The 24,178-nt window shown below is 41.6% G+C and overlaps 1 protein-coding gene across 9 annotated transcripts in view; it reads right to left on the bottom strand.

The window, feature by feature from the left end:
* The window catches only part of MBNL2 (muscleblind like splicing regulator 2), a 104,988-nt gene that overhangs the window by 42,420 nt on the left and 38,390 nt on the right, over window positions 1-24,178 (bottom strand). The window lies entirely within an intron of this gene.

Below are 24,178 nucleotides of genomic sequence, written 5' to 3'. Positions count from 1 at the left end.
AGTGAGAAATACCCAGAGAATCAACAAACTAAATCAGCTTGAAAAAAAAAGAGGGAGAAAGAACAATGGTAAAAGGTCCATAAACTCAGGCAAGAGAAAGAATGAAGCCCTGGCATTTCAATAAGCTAAACCTCCCCTCCACCTCCTTTTCTTTTTGCTGAAAGGCTATCTATCCCCTTCCACCAGGTATTAGGAAGCTTCCAGAAGATCTAGCAAAAATAGCAAGAAATATAATGCAGTTACATTTATCTGAAATGGTAGCTTACGGAATTAGGCAGCTAAATCACGGTTATGAGAAAAGATAAGACACATTAGGATGTCTTATTACTTTCCCTGAATACTATATTCATTCCAGTACTAGAATATGGGATTGTGGTCTCGAGAGTGCTTATACCTTCTCAATACCGTGTTGAAGAAGCAGATAATTATTCTCTTCCTTAAGACAGACTCAGCACTGACTAAATAAAATTCTAGGTTAATTTCAAATTAAAATAATGCCTCTAGGTTTTCCAATGCATATATCCATGACTTTGGGAGGAACACACACACTAGACTCCCTAGCATTTATTATATGGCAATGACATTGGAATACCTTGATAATCTCCATGGTACCTGTCTTCATCAGTAAAAGCAGTGATACCAAACCTCAATCACATTACTACATCTACTATCTTGCACAGCCTTTTTCATACAGCAAATAGGCAGTCAAAAGGTATTTCTTTTAACCCTGACAGTCAGTGGTCAATACATAAACACATGTTCACTTACCTCCCAGCCTGAATGCAAGCTACTCGCTCCCTTTTGGGCCTATGCATAGGGCTGGCTCTATAGGATCACATTAGAAATGGCTCTGGTAACATTATTAATGGATTTCTCATATCTTCTTGTGACACTAGACAGCATTACTCCCACTCTGTGCAGAATAAACTGAGACCAAATATTGTTAAAGAGTTGAGAAATGCCTGCAGTTTTTGGCTGCAGGTGTCTGTCCTCCTTTCACTTTGCCTCCATGTGGCACATGCAAATGCCTCACTAGACACCTACTGCCCCTGGGATCTGGGACTCCACCCACCTCATGGCTAGCAGCTACGATGCCAGTTTCAGGGACCCACTCACCGGTTTCCAGAGGAAAACATCCGACCAAGAGTCCATCTCCTGCCAACTCTGCCACTACCTGCCTCTCTTGCTGCACCAGCACCATTTGTGTGGAGACGTGACCCCTCCACGCACCATTTCACACTGAGGCACAGGGAAATACAGGGCTGGAAGAGAGCATGCACTAATGTTGCCTGGACAGCACATCTCCAATACATTTTTCTCAGCTCTTGTCTCCTAACCAGTTCACCTGGCCAAACCCCCACCTTGCTCCTCTCTCTCTCCATTTCCTCACCTTCAGCCTCTTTGTGCTCCTGGCACCAGCCCCTGACACCACACGGAGCTGTGTCATTGGTCTGAAAACAGCTGAGTGTATGTGGAACCTGCCTGTCTGCACACAGCCTCTGCTAGGCGTGCATGGACGGTGAGGTTTCACACTTACAAAATGACCAAATCTGGGTGAAATTTCACAAAAACAGCAGAATGCAAATTACTAATATCAGAGCAACAGTTCTGGTGCTGGATCTCAAGGTTCAGCTATAAACAATGAGAAATCAAGTTTATTATTGAGCCAGTTTAAAAAAAGTGGAAGGAAAACCAAGGTATTTACATCTCAACTGTTTTTCAAAGATGGTTGAAATGTTTCACCAAAACTTTAAATAAACACTCTGAGTCAGTAATTGAAATGTTTCAGCCCAGATAATTGCATTTTGAGAGACTTAGAAACCACAGAAAAGGAGGATATTATTTGGAAAGTGGTGGGGAAGATTAAATCCAGGTGATGATGATGGCACACTGTTTATTGGTAATAAAACACTCATGTGTGCCTCATCAACATGCCCAACCAAAGGCTAATGATCACAGCAACACCAAGCATTTATGGAGCAATAAAAGCATTTAAGCACAATGGCAGTAAGCAAAACATTCAAGTTAAAAATGAAATCTGATGGACCATTCATCCAGAAATACTTTAATACAAGCAGTTGTTCCATGTTCAAAGCTGATGCACTCCACTGACAGAATAAAGAGTTACCAAACAGCATTTTGGAGAATATAATGCTATAAGCACATGAACATAATTTCAAGGCAAACACTTTGTTCTACTTCAAATTGCATTGAAAGGAATCATGTACTAGTGTACCAAGACTTTGCAGTGTCACAGCAAAGTCCCAATGATTTATACAGAAAGAAAAAGAGTCAGGACTTGAATTGACCCATTTGACTTGAACAAGGATTACTTTAATTTGTTTTCTTCAGCATTTTGAAGATGATACCTTCCCAGCTTTAACTCTTAGCAGGGAAAAGAAGTTCATCAAGTATTAACAGGCTATCACAACATCTAGTAAGACACATGCAAACTCACTTGGTGAAAGGAACCACTTTTGTTTACTTATATTCTTCCTTTCCCCTAACGTTTCTATGGGAGACAAGCAGGCTCCACTGCAACAGTGATGAACTGACAGCTTTCAGTGTTCTATCTCCTGGAAGCCTTCACAGGTTTGGCATCATGCTCCTCTGTTTCTCAGGAGAAACTCAGGGTCTAAAATACTGTTCTGCAAACAGGAACTGAAGTACAACATAATTTATGACTTTCCTTTGTGGGTAAAGTGTTTTCACTGCCCGCATCTTATCTGAGCAGGAGTCACAAGACAGAGATTCCCATCAAACCTCTTTTTGTCAAATGTTTCCTTTTGTTTGGGTGCTGGGAGGGAAGAGGCAGGATGCGGTCAGGAGCCAACAGCACAGCCAAGGCTTCCGTCACTGCTTTTTATGCCAAAGTGACAACAACAACCAAGTGAGAAACTCTAAGTGAAGATTATACCACTCTCTCCCTCTCTGCTCCCAAGCAGGAACAGAGAGAGACCAGAAGTGCTGAGAACTTTCCTCTCAGGAGCAGGAAGGAAAAGACCACAACCACCAAGACCTCAAAACTGCACACAGACTTTGAGAAGGTACTCAGCACATCACCTGGCCTGGCAGTGTGGCTGAACCATGTTTTCATTGCTCCCAGGAGACTCATTCATCACAGCTACTTTAGAGGACTTTGGTTTAAATATTCCTTATAAATGTCACAAGGCCGAAGAATACATTAAACTAAAACTCTACATACCAAAACAAAGTTTTATGGAAGAAAAAAATGTATAATGATCTTATGCTTTCCTCAAGAGTGGTTCTTTCACGGCCAGAAACCCTTCCGTATTTGTTTCTATTTTCTATTTATCTGATGCGCACATCATAAAGTGATTACAATAACTGTGGTTTGTCAGATCCAACCTAAAGGACATACAGGTTAGAATGTAGTATGGTTATAAATGTTACTCATAATTGAAACCATCTTGATTCAGATTTTTCAAAAAAACTTTGTAATTGCAGACAGTCTGGAAAAGAAGTATTTAAATGGCCAATTCAGTGGTTTTTTCCCATCCTGCTGCTTTTCAGCAAAGAAAAATTGTGATGGATGGGTACCATTCATCAGGAGAAATAGTCAAAATATGAGATCACTAACCAGCAACTAGACAGGATTTAGTCAACTCCCTTGTTTAATCACTGGGGATTCAGTGTCTGGATGGTGGGAGGGTGGGAGGGAGTTTAGAGGATTCGTCAATTTAATAGTAACATATTAAAAAAAAATTTAAAACATTATAACCATTTAAACCAGGCTGTAGTAGCCTATTTCCAGCAGAGCAGAGAGAGAGACTCTCTCAATCAACAGTGACTGCATGAAAGTCGGTGTATGTAGCAATAAAAGCTATTTTTGAACGTTAGCAAGACAAAGACTAGAGCGAGGTCTTCTTTGCCAAGTGCAATCTAAAAATCAGGCCCAAAAGATACAGTTCCTGATACAAGCTATCATTTATCTCCCACCACTCATTCCCAGGGCAGCTTACAAAATATTAGTCTTCAGGCTATTAAATCCTTACGCTATACTACTTAGACAATAAATAAAACAATAAAAGCCAAAGGAAGTTGTCAAATGAGTTTTCACATCTTCAGGCCAGTCTTGGGGGCACATAGGCTGCTCTGTAGGGTAAATGGGCATCAAAAAACACAGTATGGGAACTCATTAGGGATCCTCTAGACGACCTGTGAGACGGATGGAGCATCTTCCTATGAGGGCAAAGCTCTGACCCAAGGCACTGCTGCACTGACTGTGAGCACACAGGTAAAAGATGGAGGAGGCTGGGAGGACGGCACTCATTTCCCTGCATTAGCAGGCAAGCCAAACGCTACAGAATCCATGGATTATATATATATATAGGCAGACCAATCACATACAGCTTTATATTTAAGAGTACCTCTACTTCTCTACCTCTACTTCTCTAAAAATATGGCTTCTGACACAGAGATTGTTTTGGAAAATAGTTAAACATGAAGGCAACCCAAGCACATTGTTATTAGCTTAACAATTATAGAGTTTCCTTTGGCTATAGATTTTTAGATACCTTTAAAGCAGACTGATTACAAGTATCTTGCCTTCCTACAAAACATATTGTGGAATATAGTAAATAATCTCAGTCTTCCTTGACAACTTTACAACAAAGGAATAAACTGCCAGTGGGGGAAAAGTCTTTTAATGAATTTAAAATCAACACTAATATTACAGAAGTGCTGTTAACATCCCGCACTGAAAACCCAGCATTTCATCAGCGAGTACATATCTGAATTCTTCTCATCAATGGTACTTTCAGTCTTAAAGTTTTGCTGAATAGAAAATACCAAATCAGCTTTAAAAGTCAACTGTGCTTTAAGAAGAAGAAACATAGTGAATTTTAAAGGTGTGAAGGCCTCAGTAGAAGCTTCATCATATCTACAGCTACCCACCATACTGTAGACTATGCCTTACTAGTTTTCCCATGCTATAATCCTGAGAGCAATGAAAGAGAGACAGTAAAGAATGGAGATGCATGCCTGAAGGACTCCCTTGGCTGGCTATATTTAACAAATGAAGTGTTCAGTTTTAACTAGTTGAAGAACATTTGATTAGCATATCATAGAAACCAAAGAAAAGGTAAGAGCTATGAAAAACCTTTTCAAACATCAAACAGAAATGAAACAAGCTTATAAATAGAGTTGCCTGCGAGCAAATAATTTCTGGAATGTACTGGGGGAAGCAAGGGAGAATCCCACAACAAAGGAGATTGCAAAAGCCAACCCAGTTTAACAAGTGGAATTACCAGTTTGGAGACTGCAGGGAAACAATGCAAAAACACCAGCAAGTCTGATACAAAGAACTCTTCTCAGCATTTAATAAAAAGACACCAACATAAAGGCCAATTGCTAGGCAATTAAACATGGCTTTTTGGAAATGCAAAGCTTTACACAGACTTGGTTAACTACTCATGGAGTACTAGAATTAAGGAACTGCAGCTCTCTTGGCGTAAAGCTGAACAATTTCAGACACATCTGATCACAGTTGGAAAATGCTAAGCTATTTGAGCACCAGACAACAATTTATATATCATCAAACAGCTCTCTGCCAATTAATCATCTACTTCTTGCAGACACAAGAGATGATAACCTGCAAAGATCTCAAAACCATGATTCTAACATTTTAAATCTACCTTTTATGTGTGTTGTTAAAAACAAAGTCACCCATACACACTAGACCCTAGATGTATGATGACATATTTTTCAGATCTCTGACTGCAGCTAAGAGGATGACGACAACCCTGCTATGATAGATACATGGTGGTTGCCACTGCTCTCCAACACCCTTAAAACCCCGACAAACCCCCTAAGGCTGTAGAAGAGTACAGGTAATTGAAATTTGCCAGTCTGGAAGCGAGAGATTCACTTTGCAACATTTCTCCTTGCCCATGCATGGCCCAAGCAGGCACCGTGGCTCATGGATCCAAGCAGCAAGCTGGTGAAGTCCCTCCGCTGTTTGACACCACACAAATAGTCAACATCCCCAGCTCCCACTGCCTCTCACCACAAGACAGCAGTATTATCCAGGACAGCCCTGAGTAGCCACCCTGAGAGGTGTGGGACTGCTGGTGCTGGCTACAAACCAATGCCCATCTCTGAGGAACCAGCAGAAAAGCCAGCAACCCAACCCAACCCAACCTCCCTTACCTTAGCACTGGCAGTTCCCACAAAACATGAGGTGAGCCTGCCTGGACTTGTGTGTTCAAATAATTAGCTACATAAGCACCTATTTAATGGACTTCAGATAAACATCGTCTTCCATTCGGAAAGGTAATTTATATACAAAACAAACTGCATCCAGTCTTGTCTTCTGATCATGTTTGTGAACAGATCAGGGACTAACACTGATATCCCTACATCTCTTTAGCTGCTGTATAATTAGGAAAAAAAAATCCTAATCCAGAAGTTTAATTTTTTTCTTTGTTTAAACCCAAAATAAAAAGACATGTAGGCGTTCCTTAAAATGAAAGTGCTTCAAGGACAGTGGAGTCAGATAAAAATATATTGCCTGTTGGCTACTGCACCATCACCAGAGAAGTGAAAATTGCTATTCCATGTACTACAGCCAGGAAGTATTTAGGACAGCTATTCAGCCAACTTTAACTAACTCCTGAGCAACAAGTCAACAAAGCCTAGCATCTGTAAATGCTCTGACAATTTATAACATAAAGAAAGGGTGAAAGTTTGCAAAATTTCTAGCTCCTTTTAAAAATACAATAAAGGTAGAAGGTATCATGCAATAAACTTCCGTTGAGTAAATAACACTAACCTTCTTGAAAATAATTAAATCAGATGATGAGGTACTTCATTATAAAATCCATTAATGATGGTAACATGGGTAAAAGTACAGTAAAAGCAAAGTAGAAGTCTTACTTTGGTGTCTAAATGCGGAAATTGGTTGAAAATTATGGGAACACAAATCCTAATCCTAATAAAACTTTCATATTTACATATAGCCAAATAAGCAGGTAAAATTAATGCCCAGGAATCTTTTCAGGTTTGTCTCTCAAACTCTCATAGTACAACCATTTTCCTTATCCAGTGTCATTAATAACAGCCACATTTGGGTTCACTGCATCATACCACAAATGCATTGATGAGTTCAGTGGTACATAAATTTAGAAGAGAAAAAAAATGAATATCATAATTGAGTTCACATTTCTGTCTGCTTCTTAAAAAAACCCAACCAAACAAAACAACAACAAAACCACTAACTTCTTATTACATTTAAGTATCAAAATTAATGTTAAAACAGAAGTTCCAAAAAGAAGTGTGAAAGGTTCTAGCTGTGGGCCCTTACAGTTTTGCTAAGCTGACTATTTAATAAAATATTTACCACTGATACTTTTGATATGGTATTAGGGAATTTGGACACCTCCTCGCACTCAGTTTTCTCCTATTCCCTTTCCTGAGCAGTGGCAACAACAGCTACCAAGACTGAGGCAGATTTTGTTCCCCTCTGGCAGCCTCTATTTCTCTCAGGAGTGCACACTGGGGTAGCTGCCCTCTTTCTCTGCTGTTGTGGTCTCCAGCTCTTTTCAAACACCCAGATTTTTTGTGAGTCACTCACTTTGTTACAACACATGCTCGTTGCCTCTGCACTCGACAGAAGGTTACAATTAGGAACACTTCTGCAATTACTTAGATGAGCTGTTGTACACCTCTGAATTTGTCTTCATATTCTCGAGAGCAAACCGCAGACTCTGCTTCTCAAGAGCCACTGCAGCTGCATACAAGTAAATAAATAGATTTTTTTTTTTGACAAATGCTTCAGCATAAGAAAATAAAACAGCTGTACTGGGTTAGACCAAGGTCCATCTAGCCCAGTATCCTGTTTCCAAAAGCAGTCAGCAGCAGATGCCTAGGGAGTAGTATAAGAACAAGGAAACTATTTAATGATATATATTGAAAATATTTTTCACATATTCTTGATGGAAAACAGAGATGGAATTCTGACAGAAGAGGGGGAAAAAAGCAAAAGAAAACAAGGACTCCAACACACACACACTTTGCAAAAGCATGAAACACTCCTTTCAAAATAAAAAGAGAATTGAGAGGAAGATAAATCTTACAGATTTCCTTCTTTTTTCTTTTCCTTTTTTTTTTTTTTTTTAAAGGAGCCCTCAGGAGCAAGAAAAAACCAGCAACTTACTACTTGCTATTCAAAAAAACCAGTGTAAGTACATACTGATGCACACCACTGGCCAGCTATTTTTCAAGAACCCTTGACTATCAGTGTCAATGGTTTTTCTCTTGTGAAAGGGCCCTCATGGAAACCTGCTGGTAGGGATTCACATCATGAAATTCCAGATGAGAGCTCCCAAACAATTAAAATTAATGGATTTATAAATACAGCTTCAAAAAGTATATACCTCAGTCAGAGGGAAAGCCTGCTCCACTTAATTCCCTGGGTCAGACAAGAACCATTGAGGCACTAAACTGGAAATAGGCAAACCAGGCTGCACTTAAAAAATACACAAAGTGTGGGGACAGGGAAGTGTCCCATGAAGTCAACTGGAGGTTTACAGTTGGCTTAGGTGAATATGGGATTAGTTGCAGAAGTCATTCATGGGGACAGGAGGGGCTGGATGGGCTATGAAATCAGAGATGCAGAAACCAACTACTTTGATTACACTGTCAAGCTTCATATCTCCAGGACACCAAATCCATGGTTTTTAGATCTGTGTTTTTCAGAAGCTCCAGCTAAGCTAATGAAATGTGGTTATGACTCTTGCTTATTTGGGAATGGGAATACAGAAGCATCAGGGTATGACAGAAGATGATGAACTTGAAATTCAGAGAGCAAGTATCAGCATGAAAGAACAGAGCATTTCTAGGATGTGACATGAGCCCCACCCATAAGTGCAGACACAGACTGCAAGGTGTGCAGCTTGAAACTGGAGAGGGAGCGGGCCGTGGCAGAAGAGAACATCATGGATGCTTTGATCAGCTGCTGCCTGACAGTGGAGACACAGGTGTGACACACCACAGAAAAAGCAATCACAGCCCCAGGGATGTATCCAACCATGACTACTGGGGAAAGGCAGCACGGCTTCTTCCTCTCCTGTGGTGACTTTACTTGCAGTGCCACACATGGCTCTGGTCACCAATGTCCAAATCAGCTGGGTTAGACCTGAAGCAGGCATGGGCGAGGGCTGCCAAGGTGAGTCAAGGAAAGGAAAGCCTGCCTTACAAACAGAGAAACAGAGTGTGGTGGGGTATTTTGACTGAGTTAAACACAGGCTGAGGAGAGGCATGTACTAAACATTTCATCACATACATATCTATATGTATGTATGTGAGCTATGCATTCATGGACTCCTAGGTGCATAATAAGTTGTGTCAGAGATGCAGCTTTTTCTGGATATTTTAAAATACTCTCATTTTTTTAACAAGTGAGTACTGACAGTCACGCTCTGTGTTTCCAAGATGATCTATAAATATTACCCAAAGAAAGACATGTAAATACAAAAGTTGGTCTGGTTTTTCCCCAGCTATGTTAGCATGTCTAATAGAAAGGTTTGAGTCTCCTTACTAACCTTGAACGGCTTAGTAATTTTTCCTACTTCTGAAAGAAAAAGAGAGGGTAAGCAAAAAAACCCCCAAAAAACCCCAGTTGCATCCCTTTCACAAAAGGGAAAACAAAGGGGCAGAGCTGTTAAACAATTTGCTTCAAATAACAAAGAACATCATGTCAAAAACCATCACTTAAAAAAAAATCTTACAATACCCAAGGTTATCTATGACGCAAGTGCTTATTATGACTTGTAGACTGAAGACTGACTATTTCAGCTCAAAACTGGCAGATTCAGGTGTTTTGCAAGAGTGGTGTGTTGAAATATAAGATGGATATCTTCTGATTTACTACTCAGAAATTTTAAGATTAATATGAAAGAAGGCCAATCACTGCCAATTATAACTGGGATTTACAAACACTGTAAATGTTACACAGATTTTCAAGAGGTTTGCGCTGCATCATCAGACAAATGGAACCTTAAACAGAGAACAGAAAAAAGTATCACCTTTAGTAAATTGTAATTACATAAAATTGAAGCACATCCTCTCCACATTCTTTGGGGAAGAGAAAGCATGCTAAAGTTGCTGTATTTATACTGATAAATTATGGTTATCTATTTAAACTAGGGTTTTAATTAGACACAGTGTGCACATAAAAAATGCAAAATTAAAAAAAAAATCAAACTAAATTTTAATAATGATCCTACAGATACCATATCAGAAAGCTTCAGCCTTCCATTGGAATCACTTGAGGGCTTTTTTTTCATTTTCTTTGTCTATAGTTGCACAGTAATTTTTTTCCATAAAATAATGCTGCTCTCCAAGCCAGTCTGAAGGAAACAGCCAAACCTGAGAACAGGCACTACCATCTAAACATCCTCACAACAACCTCAGTATTCCCATGCTGTCTGTACCTGCTGAGTTTTCTATCATGCCAGGAAACAATGAGTTTAGAGAAAAGGCTGCCTCATGTCACATGCAACAGCAGCACATCTGTCCGCAGCTTTCGCCTTTTTCTGTGCCTGCTGTGTTCTGTGGAATTTCATGGAAAAAACAACACAGTTTTCCAAACTGTGCTGTCCTCTCTGTGGCCTTCTGCTAGTATGCACAGAGATGTAGAGCATCAGAGTCTACTGCTAGGCCCTGCTACCTCACCAGTGTCAACCTCTCTTCCTTTGGACTGCTCTAACCACATCTCATTTCAAGCCATAAATCCACTTGAGATCCCAAGGACGCTGGAAACAACAGAACCTGTTAGATATAAGCAGTTAATTAACTTCCATTGAACTGAACCAAAAATCAATTTGCTACCATTTCTTTATGGCATCTAAAGATGCTACACATTTACAAACTTATTGCAGTACTTTTTCATTTGATATTTCCACATCTGTATTAATAAGCTGATCCACTAAATAGAATTTGGCTACATATAGAGATATATTATGAATTAATTAACCTTCAGTTGCTACTTAATTAGCCAGTGATAACATTTCTCCTTTCACATTAAAAACTTGCTGGCTACTTTCACACCCCTGATTCTCACGTGCATTTCTGAGATGCACAGCTGCTTTATAGCAAATCAAAGCACACTGAGATACAGCTGACACAAATCACAGTGGATCTTTTTGCAACATCCAGGACTGAAAGGCAAATAACTAATTAGAAAGAACAGCCTTATTTAATTACCTAATAATAAACTCCCTTGCTTGTTAAACACATAACATATATTGTAACAGCTGGCATACTGAAGTATCTGATAAGGGAAAACCTGCTTATAGTACTGTTGGTACTTTAGGGAAAGCTAGATAAATGGGATTTTTTATAGCAGTACTCATTTAAAACACCTTCTACAGGTCCAACGGTGGAAGAGTTAAACTATACTGCAACAATATCAAGGATGGGTGAAGAAAGTAAGAGTAATCATCTCTGAGAGATGCAGGAGACTAGCTTACTCCTGCAGCATACAGGAACAACCCTAGACGACTGCTGCCCCAAAACCAAAATGAGATGCTATGAGCTTAGGACAAAACAGCATATGGTTCTTACATAAAACACAGTCACCTTTATTTCCAGGACAGTATTCTTTTTTTTTTTTTTTTTTTTTTTTTTTTCCCCCTTCAAGTGGCCGTCTAAAGAAAAAATGCCTCAAGAAACCTAGCAGCAGGGATGGTACCTGCAAACCTCCTCCTTCCAGATGAGCACTCTCCACAGACTCTTAGAGTGTTACATCTTCTTTCCCTCTCTCTTACTGCCTGCAAAATTTCTGTGGTGCTGTCTATACAACAGCCAGCATCAGTGAGGGGTGTCACCTTCCCCACCGATCATCCAGCAGCCTTTCACAGCCTTGCACACCTACAAGACCTAAATCTGCATTCCTAGTGGAAATTTCCTTCTCCCTGAAGAAAAAGAAGTCATGGTAAGAATACCAACGACTCAGTAAGATAAATTTGCTATTTGAAAAGACTGAATACGGAAAACATAATGAAAATTAGGCTCAAGAAGCAAGTGGAGGCTAAAGGTAAGGGGGAATGGCTGTAGGCAGCCCTTTGCCACATGCCTGCCCAACACCATTACTATCATTAAATGGGTAGTGCTGCAAACATCAGCTTGAATGAAGGCAGGGCTTTACAGGTTTGACTGCAGATCCCATACCCCAGCTTCTTTGTGGTTAACTGAGTTTTAAGGATTTCCCCTTGTCTGCATGCTCTAAGAACCTCTTCCATGTGGGAGGGCTTATGTGTCTCTCTCTTTCTCCACTCTAGTATTAGGATACCTGTTTTTAAAAAAACTTGTAGGAACCTTACTATCCTTGAGACTATGATCTCTGTCAAATTTGGCTGAAACTGGCCAGTGGGTTTACAAGTTAGCAGGGGAGGAGGGAAAGAGCAGCAGACTGACTGTGTAAGCCTCATTTCCTCAAGAATCCAGGCTAAAAACAATTATAGCCAGAAGGTTCAATTAAAGAAGGAGACTCATAGACATTTGCTGCACTTCAAACACAAACTGGTTCATGCATACTAATCAGTTAACACAGCTCTCACTGAAGGAACGAGAGTTTGCAGCAAATTAATATTTATATTGATTTAAACCAAGAACTGTGGCAGGCTGGAATTTCAACAGCATCAACATGTTCAGCATGAAGCACACCATCACCCTCATATTCCTTCATACTAACACTAATTTACTCACATGATAAGATGCTCACAGTATCTCCACAGCAATATCCACACACCTCCAACTCTGCACATGCAAATCCCATGCCTGCATTTTTAGTGGTGCAGACACATATGGTATGACCAGTGCTTTGAAGCACAGTGTGAGGCCAAATGCATGCGGGGAATAGCCTGCATTTTCATGACATCCATTATTATCCACTAGTTTAGGAAAATTACCATTAAGATACTGTTGGAAAAGGAAATATTCTTCTCTCTTTTGTATCTGAAATCAAGAAACTACATGCATATTTGACTGCACTTGACAGATGTTCATATGTTCACATCTGCAAATGAAGCCAGAATTATACTTCAGAGGAACAAGACTTCCTCGTTGTAAATTTCATGGTTTTTCAAATGCATATTCTGGTTAATTTCTAGCTTTCAAATCTTCATAAAGCAGTAGTAATGGTTGGTATTTAATTTAAATTTGCAAAAGGTTGTCCATCTTTCATTTTTAACAGGCTGAGTTCATTGCCATAACATTCCTAGAAAGGTTTTCTTTTTCATAGATTTACCTTTCTCATAGGTAGCAAAAAATGAGCCCAGTTACATGGGTCACAACCATTTCAAACCAATGAATTTCTATTAGCTGCTCATGTTACTAAGGGTGAATTCTAATTTACCCGTTAGTTCATCCCCTTCCTGGTCTCCACAAGGGCATTCTTCTGCTACAGAAGACAGGTTTTCCTGAGTCTGGGCTGTATCCCAGCTTTTTTCTTAGCCAGGTCATCACTATGGCAAATGCACCATCCACCTTTTTACCCAAAGCAGTTCACACCAGAGTTTCCAGTTAGTAAAAGAGCTAACACTGCCTCTCCAGAAGGGCTTCACTCTGTTACCACTGAGAAGGCAGCAGGACCACTTGGAGCATCCTGGGATATCCTGGACTGTTGCATGGTGCCAACAAAAGCGACACACTTCTCTGACAAGCCACTGAAAAGCCATCAAGAGTATCCAGGGCAGCATCTCAAATAGAATCAGATGCCTCTGACTGGGCAGGTCAATCAAGCCCAAAGACTCATATCCTATCCCCCACAAATAAATATATATTAATTTTAAAGTGATGGCCTAATCTAGCAAATGATCCTTGAAATAACCCCCAAACAATCATACATCTCCTGACCTTCACATGTTATATCTAGCTTAAAAAGCAGGCTTTTGTTGTGTGTTTTACTCAGTTGGGGCTGAAGGCTAGGGACCTGATTGATAACAGCCAGTGGGGCTTGGTTCAATGTCTGACATGCTGGATTTTATTTTCTGGCTCACTGTGAACCAACAGAGAAGGTCCCAGCAGCTCAACTGGCTTTGAATCACAGCTGGGCAGTTCTTATGGCCCCTGCATACCTGTACAGGTGCCACCAACCTACACTGGGTAAGCTCCTCTCCTGACAACATCTAAGATGGTGAACAAACCCATTCAGTCAGAGGCACAGCTTCACTGCGGAATGTTCAGGGCCCAAACTGAATTTCAAACTAGAGTAAATAAACCGGGTTTTTACAAAGTTTAAAAGTTGCCTGGCCTACTGACATGCAGGTGAGGTGGCAGCAGCACAGCTGGTGGGCTGCTAGGCCAGGCCATCCCTGCAGCTGCCGTGACACTGCACACTGTAGATCTCCTCTCACTGAAGCCAGGAAGTTCTGCGAGGAAGCAAGGGCTGAGAATTTGAAACACCTCAAGAGAAAGGGTGCAATGCAGTGACTGTACCAGGTCACCTGTCAGTCAGGAGCATGGCATCAGTGCCAGGCTGTGGAGCAGCGTGTGACCCTGCAGGGTGACAGCAGCCCACAGGGAGCAGGACACCTTCCTTGGGCCCCTGAGCCAGCAAGTACACTCCAGGGTTTGCACCACAGCTGCTACACCTCTCATATGCTTTTCACATGCAGTATTCCACTGATCCTCTACTTTGTCTTTACTGCTTGATGATTTGATCTTTCCAAGCATTAGGGCCTTCTGACTCTAGAGGCACTGCTCACATCCCCTTGTAACACAACTCATTAACAAAGCAGAGGAGAAGACAGTTTATTTTCACCATTATTAATTTCTTCTTTATTGTGGTCAAGACCTTGCAGGAATCCAATAGTGGGTGGCACACCATGCCCACAGCCACAAGACAAACATCAAGGTCACAGAAAAGGGATACTTCTAATTGCCTTTTGCATTCCAGTTGTGGGACTTACACCTCACAGCAGGCTTTCAGTAGTGTTCCAAAATATCTAAAACCACAACAGTTTTCCTTTTATTGCAATAGGTTTCCAATGAAGTTCATCTCCTCAAAAAAAGGAGCAAATCCTCGTATAAGGAGATAAGTTGGAAGAGGGCACAGTTGTCAAACAGACTTGCAAATAAACTCCCCAATTCTTCTAGTATTGATTTTTTAGAATTTAAAATATCTTTCCAATGCTGGGGATGAACTGGAATACAGGTCTTGTTTCTGCTAGGCTTTTCCATCAGACAAGCACAACCTTGTCTTTTGTATTTTATGATGCAGTCAAAGTATAACAGCTTGGGAAGAACAGCTGACGCCTGAGCTGAGCGAAAGCTACGTACACAAGGCCAAGGGGAAAAAAAAGCACCTGGAATGAAAGAGGAACCACCTGCCAGAAAAATAAAGGAGTAGGTGGGGAGACCTGGAGAGAGCAAGCCTGTGGGAACAGTGAGTGACCTGAGTTAATAGGGAGCGTGGGGGAGGAGTGGGCAGTGAGCAATTGCTCTTGTGTTTAAAATCCTAGTGATGGGATGAGTCAGAGACTCTGATTGAATTTTGCCTTCACTACACCCACAAACTGGTTATTATAAGGCTTAGGGGAGCATGGATCTGTGCAGCAACAAAATCTACACAGTGAATTGATGGGTATATGAAACACCCCGGAGTGCCTGAAAATCTGAAGAACATCTGGCAAACACCATGCCCTTTCATACAAGGTTTCCTGTGGCCATAACTAATCTGCCTTGCTGCTCTTCTTCGCCTAATAAGATTTAGACTGATAACTGATCAGCTGCATCTGATGTGAAGGGGTATGGCACAGCACCTGGAAATGTTCTTTGCAAGTCTATTCTGGAAGCAGGGAGCTGCAAGAGTTAACTCAATCCAGCAAGACCACTGCCCAGGAACTACTACCTACTCCTTGGGTCCTTCAGGATAACACACTTCAGTGAACAAGACGACAGATTTGTACTACCTCCCTCAGAGACTGTTCTTTAACTGCTTTTGCTTTCAACCATTTCTGCTTCTTGTGCTCATCCTCGTCCCCAGGCCAGGTGACCTGCTCTAACACACTGAAACCAGCAGTGGAGACGGCACTGGTAACACCCCCAAGTTCACATCTGGAAACTGCACTAGTAACACCCCCTTGCTCTCGTCAGGTGGCCCAAACAGGCCAGAGGATGACAGGCTGTTGTGGCACATCTGCTGGAGAAAAGCGCCTGCTCTGCTCACTGAGAGGCTTTGCCACTGAACCACACCACTGGGAAGAGGGGCTGCCTGTGTCTTCAGAGGGAAGGAAGGCCTGGGTAGCTCAGTACCCAACTGCATTCTCCTTTGAAAATGGAAATTAATTTATAACAAGGTGCGCAGGTTTAACATCTGGCAGCTCAGGTGGGGGCAGGTGATAGCAGTAACTGCCAGGACAGCTTCATGTTCTAGGCGCTGCTGCTGAGAAAGACAAATGAGGAAACAAAACAGGGTGTTGAGGGAGACACACAGCTATTGTAGCAGGCTATGTAATGAACTTCAACTGGTTCAACTTCTCTGCTCTTCACAGCCTCGGTCTGAAGGCAGAGACATGGGCAGCAGGTTAAAGACTTGCTCCTCTGAGCAGACTTGATGGCTGGTGGCCTTCTACCACAGAGGCCAGCCCTTGGCTTAGCTCTAGCAGTTCACCAGGGCTCCTAAAGGTTAAGCACCACAGGTGGTTGGGATAAGCTGTGCCTCCAGACTTTCTTCTGAGATAAATCAAAAATGTTCCTCTCAGCAGAGAGACAAACCCTAGCAAGGAAAATGGTGCCCTCTGCAGTGATCAACAGCCTTTTTAAAAATAAGATCCAAAAAAAAAAAAAAAAAAAAAAGCTAAATACCAGTAATACAACAGCTAAAGGCTTATTGCAGTTTCTCTCTTTACCAATTTAAGTCAATCTCATTAATTTTTAAGTGCGTCGTCCCAGCAGTTCAGCTACTTGGTTTTTAACCTTACCTTCCTTTTAACCCTTCAAAGCCAGAAGAGCTGGCATGGAAACAGCTGCATGAATAGATATGAGGGAGACAAACAGGAAAAAGGAAGTATTAAAGGAACTTGTGCCTGCTGAGGGCTACAGGGGAACATAGAGAGTTTTTATCAGAAAACAAACAAGAGCAGGTGATTAAACAAACAAGGAATACTAAGAGTCCCTAAGCTCAGAGATAAAGGAGAGGTTTTCAGAAAAAGCTTATCCATTTTTAAACCCCTTTTACCTCAATTTATGCAAGATGGTGCTGCCCAAATGTGTAGTTTCAACTATTTTATTCACATTTTATTTAATGCAGTTCTTCCCTTTCCTTTGGATCAACTCAAGTTGCATGGCTGCAAGACCACCTGAACAGAGATAAAAAATGGGGAGCTAGCTGTGGTAGGCCTGGATGTAACCACCTCTTTTTAGCAGCTGCTTACAGTTGCATGGAATGGGTATAAGACAAAATACAGTCTCAGGAAATAGGATGGCATAATTCCATGCAGCACTTTATTCTGAGTGCAAAAATTGCCATAGCCTGAAAAAGCAGGGCCTTCGGGAATCGTACCTGTCCTGAGAACAGCATTTTCACAAAGCAGATTTAAAACCTTCTCTCATAAGGCTTCCTTTGAACTCACCAGGGAGAAACATGCCCCTTCCAGAGTGAAGTCAGCGGAAAAAAACCCACCCAGTTTCATCCTTAGGACAATTCAGAGGAGAATCTCTTCTGTTTTCCAGTACAAGAACTGGGGGCATCCATGGGATGGGGAGGTTTGAAAAGAACATCAGAAGTTGGTTTCCATGCTGTACGTAATGAAGTTGTGCAGGAGGTTGCTGTGCATGCTGAATGTGAGCATGGTTAAAGAGCAGGACAAATCCAGGGGAAAGGTGGTGACTGAGAGTTATTAGGCACAAGCATACCATGTCTGGCTCTCAATGTCCCTGGGAAGTACATCCCTAGGAGCCGGCAAAGCAATCCCGGAAGCTACTGCATGTTTACAGACCACCTTGAGGACACCCACTACTGGCCATTACTGGGTCACTGGGCTAAATGGGGCTTTGATCGGCCCCAGGGTGGCCATTGATATTCTGAACACAGAGGGAGCCCACAGAGTTAATTCAGTCAGAATTAATTCCACGGAGTTAATAGTTATCTAAAACTGGCCTTGATTGGCACTTTCTCTTCAAGCCCACACTTTGCAGTAGCTCAGACACATGAAAGCTTCTGCCAGGTAGTGTTCTCAGACTACCTAGAGATTATTGGACATTTTACAAGAAAAAAACAGAGGTAGGTGAAAAAGGAAGCTGTTCTGCAAGAAGAATGAGACCTGGATTCTGTATCCTCCATCTGAAAAGTTACACCCTGCAAGTTCCACATCCCCAGAGTCCACAACTACTGAAAAGGGCAGCCTATTCCCTAACATCCTGCTGTAACTGGGTCACTGTGAAGCAAAGCAGGCAAAATTCATGGGCCCAGGAGGTATAAGCCACTCTGTTGCCCAAGAGAAATTACTTTGCCCATTTCAGTCATTCTTTCCCACCAGCTGTGGGCACAGTCCTTGAACTCACCTTGTCTTTGAACTCTGTCACACCACATAACCAAGTGACGGACAAAAATTCAGCCAGCTAGGACACTATAAACACTCATTTAAATGCTTTCTAGTATAGACAAAACTAGCTAATCCCCTTTCCATGCTCATCTATAGTCTGTTCAGAATGCTTCACCTGCCAAATGTGAGCAGGTACCACTTATTTCAAATTGTGAAATAATCCTGAGTCCCTGACATTCGTAAAACATTCAGAGACCCACAAAAAATTACAGGAAGACAAATGACTACCTACTGCCTCCCAGCCCTGAGCTCATTCTTGTACAAACATCCTACTCACTTTACAAAGCCTTTTTTCCCCCCTTTTTCTGAATAAAACTGAGGCCATCTTAAGAAGATTATTTTCAGTTCCAGATCTTTCAACATAGTGGATGTTTCTTAAATTTCTTTTTTTTTTCTACCAGCAATCTTTTAACTTCATAAGCAAGTCTGTGCATAGCTTTCAGTTACTTTTTATTCTGTGGTGCCAAATGAGACCAGACAGACATATTCTTAAAAGGTGCTCATGAAAATGCAGATGACCAGTTCACAACAGTCTGCTGGCTCAATAAATAGAAGAGTTTGAAGAGTTTTTCACTAGAGAAAAAGCGAGAAAGTTATCAGCAGCCCTAAAGAAGCTTTTGCTTCCTTGTTACCACCAGAGAACTTGCAACAACAGTATCTTCAAGATACCATCTCTGTTACCTGTATTAACTTGGACAACACATCCTTCTAGGAGCTGACCCACAGAAAGGGTATAAATCTGAGTCAAGAAATGACACCAGGACTGAAAATTCAGACTTGCCTGCAAACATAAGAGTTAACTCTAAGCAAAATGCACATGATTGTGTTTTCTTATCTGCCAAACTTTCCCCTTTCCTCCTTCCTAAACATCACCATTCATTTTAATGTGGTTTTTTTAATTATCCCAATTCAAATACAGCAAAGTGTTGCATGTTCTTGTTCTCACATACTATATTATATATTTTTATTCCTTTGAAAGGATTTTGTTCTTTACTACTACCAGGAAAGAAAGCCTTGAAAACAGACTTGGTTATAGTGTCCAACTTGGATCTAAGTGTGATATATTAAATGTTATACATGCACGTTATTCAATTTTAAATTAAGCTACTTCAACTCAGGGAGAAGTACAAAATCATAAATGAAGCAGTTTCTGAAATTCAAACTTTCATGTTAGACAGGTCTCTTCACTTCTCAGACCCCTTCAAGGGCATCCAAAGGGGAGCCTGTAAGGGCTTCAAAAAGGTTTCAGGATGGTTATGGCAGCAGACAAGGCTCTGGCAGTGCTTCCTCAGCCCCCTTATCTTCCCAACCACCATCAGGGCTCAGGGCCCTGCCAGGAAAGGGCCCCTTCATTCACCTCAAGCACAGTGAACCAGATTAGCCCAGAGACACTTTTCACCCTCACATTAAGCTCACCAAGGTCACTTGCCCAGTACAGTTTTGGGTGTGTTTGTGTGGCCACACTGGTGACCCAGTCATGTGGGGCTTCTCCTGGCTGGAGCCTCATTGCTGACAGCAATGTTGTGGCCACCTAATGGGCACACATCTGTATAACTGCTACATCCACCATCCATAGGGTGCACAGGGATGATCCACCTGCATTCTCCTAAAAACCCACAAATGCCCTGTTCAGAACAGAGCAGACTCTGTCCTTCACCAAAGAGGGAGAAACAAATGCTGGACTGCCTCTCAGAAGCCCATACAGCAGAACCTGGCTTGAAACCAGCAGGTTTCTGGCCTGAATCTGACCCAGCCTCATTAGTCTTTAGCTATTTCTGTCTAGCCTGGAGCATCTCACAGATGAAGGATATTCAGAGCCCAGACAGTCTTCCACAGTGAGCATTTTGGCTCCTCAAAGCTGTAATCAGTCCAAGGGGTAGCTGTTGCAACTTTTGCTGGGTTTAAAGTCAAGTATTGCAAGGATAGGTATTGGGAGCCAAAAATGCCTTCTCAGTAGAAGTAAACAAGGTCCATTAAATTTTGTTGACCTTTTACTTGGTACCACCGGAACTACAAATATACTTCTTTAATACAGGAAAATTTGGATTATGATGCAATAATGTTACTCCAGAAGGCCAGCCTAAAGCCACAGCACCGTCACTGGCAGAAGGGATCCAGTGCTCTGCTGGTGCCACATAGCCCTTTTCTCTTCTGCAGCAACTACAGCAGCAACTTATGTTTCCAACCTGGTACACTGCACAATCACAAAGAGAGCAGTGGGAGCACAAAGGAGGGCATGGTATGACTTCGAGGCAAGTGTCCCTGGCTGGGAATACATCCTTTGGTCCCAAAGCCAGCTTTTGCTAGATGAGAAAAATCCTAAAACTATGAAAAAGTCTATGTGAAGGTGCTTCTGGTCCCACAGTCACAGGATAGTTGAAGTTGAAAAGGTGCTCTGGATGTCATCTGGTCTGACTCCCTGCTCTAGCAGGGTCACCTGGAGACAACTGCCCAAGGACTATATCTTAGAGAGTTTTTGAGGATCTTTAAGGATGGAGACTCCACAACCTCTCTGGGCAACCTGTGCCAGTGCTTAGAGTGAAAAAGTGCTCCCTGATGTTCAGAGGCAGCTCTTGTGTTTCACGTTGTGCCTGTTGCCTCCAGCCCTGTCACTGGGCAGCACTGAGCAGAGCCTGGCTCTGTCCTCTTTGCACCCTCCCTGCAGATATTTACACACATTGATGGGATGCCCCTGAGCCTTCTCCAGGCTGAACAGTGCCTGCTCTCTGAGACTTTCCTTATGAGAGGGATGCTTCAGTCTCTTCATCATCTTTGTGACCTTCCACTGGACTCTCTCCTGCAGCCTCCTACTGGTGCTCTGGTAGTCTGATCCAGCTGGCAGATACTGATAGCATGCTCCCTTGTCTGCCCTGGAAATCTGGAAAGAAGACGGCATGCAGGGGAGCTATTTCCCAAGCCAGAACAGGGACTCTTTTGATCAATCAGTGTGTAAAGGAAAGTCTGTCTCAGAGTCATGTATCTTGTGTTTGACTAGCTTCTAAAGGAGCAGCTGTAACTATCAGGCATCACCTAAATGTAACATAACTCCAGCACACACTAAAAAAAAAAAATTAAAAATTGTCTTATCTGGGTAGAAAGATGTTTATCCAGAGACTCAGCATAATTTATTTTTACAGTAGGTACACCAAACCAAGACAGTTAAAAGGCTAAGTCTCCAGAGTCCTAGATGCTATGTAAATAAATTCTAAATAATTGCCTGCATTAAACTGTGGCTCAATGTTCAGCAAGGAAAATAGCTCTTGTTTTTCTTAAATTAAATTCTGATTTTATCTATAATTCTAGACTATTCTCCTTGTTCATTTACATGAAAAGTCATCCCACTTGTTGAGTGCCAAAGCCTTATTCTGAAACTGTATGATTAACACCAGTACTTCCAAAAGCTACATACCAAATAGTTTTATGTGACTAACCTAAAGTCCCTCAGTCAGCAATATAAGCAAACTGACCTAACCAGGCATATACATTCTTGCTGTGGAAATGTCAGTTTACCAGCACTCTTCAGAATAACTGAGATAATGACTGTGAGGACCCCAGACAGCACAGCCCAGAGCCCTGCACTCGCAATGGTCCCAAACAGTTTCCTGTACACAGCAGGATCAGGTAGCACATGGAAATGCACAATTCCAACTCAAGCTCAGAGCCAAGGAGCTGCAGTTAAAGGCACTGCCATCCTACTATTGGATTTCCCTCAACCTGTAGCAGAGGTGGTGGGAAGAAACCTGCGCTTCCACCTCTGCAGCTTCAGGCCACAATCTGAATTCTTGCTATAATCCCATCTTCCCAACAATTTAACCCATGAGACTCAACTAGAAGATGCAAGATGGAAGGCACAGGTGCATGTTCTCTTCTGCATGAGAAAGGGTGATGATGGGCAGTGGCAGAGCAGCACCACTTCAGCCTCCAGAGCTGGGCTGGAGTGGGCTGGCCCTTCAGGACACATGTCCTCCCACAATAGTTGAAAACACAGCTACTTGCTTTAACTACATTTTTTTACAGGGTTTTGGATTTCTCTCCGCTGAGCAATGATGCTGGTTGTCAGTAAATTATCCACTGTGATCCCTCAGGATTTCTTTTCATGGTATTATTAGCTTAGTCTGTGACTCCAGTTTTTATTTGCAGACAATAACCATCCCTGAACAAAAGTCTCCAGCTTGAGTAGCTGGCAGCTCCACTGTGAGGGCCCGGTACTACCAGGGAGGGCGATGCTGTCCCTCAGGCATCAAGGACAGGTGCATCACTACTTTGGCCAGGATGATGCAGCACCAGCACCTCCTTCACTGCAGAGCTGCTGTCCTGCCAGCCCAGGGGTGACCGAGTCCTGCTGCTTATCTCCAGCCTCCCAGCCACAGACTTGAGACTTTATAGCACATAAAAATAGTACATAAAAACCCCCTTCTCCTAACCTGCTTTTTTTTTTTTTTTTTTTTTGAAAAATCAGAGTATTGCCCACTTGCTGCAGACACTAGTCTGCTTGTTTAAAAAAAAATCCCACTGGCAGACAACCAATATACAAGAACATCTACAAAGAAGCTGTTACAGTTTATCGTGCAGTAATCCACGGATTAAGGTCATTAATAGCCCTCTATGACATACTGCCATGACTCCAAAGGTGCTCTTCTGGCTTACAGGACAGATATACAGAACATAACCCCCTCATAAATATTTCCCCCGACATACTGTCTTCTAAATCTTCAAAAGAAAAGAAGAAATGAGGAAAAAAACAGAAGGCAGATGCCTAACACAGTATTTTGCATTGCATTAAAAAAATTATAATGGAAATAACCCACCCTGAGTTTTCTTATCTTTCAGACTGATTTTTTCACAGTAAAAGAGTTATTGGTAACTGAAATTTTGATCCTCAGAGCTAAAATAGCAAGCTAAGACATTCTCCCATGCCCAGAAGAAAAAGCCATAAGTAAAACTTTCAAAATGAAATCTGAAATTCGAAGTTCTACCCTTTCATTATTTATATGAAATAAGCTTTCTCCTTCTGTTGACATGAGAACACAAATTTATCATCATGGAAAACACTGTGTACTCCTCAAATCCCAGGGGGTCATTAATCTTCTTTTATGCAGTACATGAACTGTTTTCACAGAACTTTTTAAAACCGTTTTCTAAAGCATGCCTGATGTCATTAGGAAGTCCGAAGAAGCTGATGCCCTAACAATATAATTGCTAAATATCCTCCAAAGAGGAGAATCCCTTTGCTCCTCCTAAACTTATGCTCATAGCTGCACTATCCATACATGTAATTAACAATGCTATTAATTTACCTGAGTCCCCAATACCAAGAGTAAAATAACCCTTGTGTCAAATCTGAACTACTGGATAGACTTTTCTCACTTATGTTCGTCTAAATTAAAAAATCTGCACTCTTTCCATATGATTTGTTTCTTTAGGACTCTGGGAATGGCATAGTATTGTGCCAGTGTGTATTATTATTTACCAGGAAACAATTATAATTCATAAAATGTACTCGGGAGAATACAATTGTGCTACCAGCTGCAACCAATTCTGCATCCCACAGTCACATGCAATTTTTGTAAACAACATAGTGACATTTGAAAAAAACAAAACCTTAGAAA

The sequence above is a fragment of the Motacilla alba genome, chromosome 1, assembly GCF_015832195.1.
Source record: "Motacilla alba alba isolate MOTALB_02 chromosome 1, Motacilla_alba_V1.0_pri, whole genome shotgun sequence".
In the NCBI taxonomy this organism is placed as follows: domain Eukaryota; kingdom Metazoa; phylum Chordata; class Aves; order Passeriformes; family Motacillidae; genus Motacilla; species Motacilla alba.
This window is presented reverse-complemented; position numbering and strand designations above follow the sequence as displayed.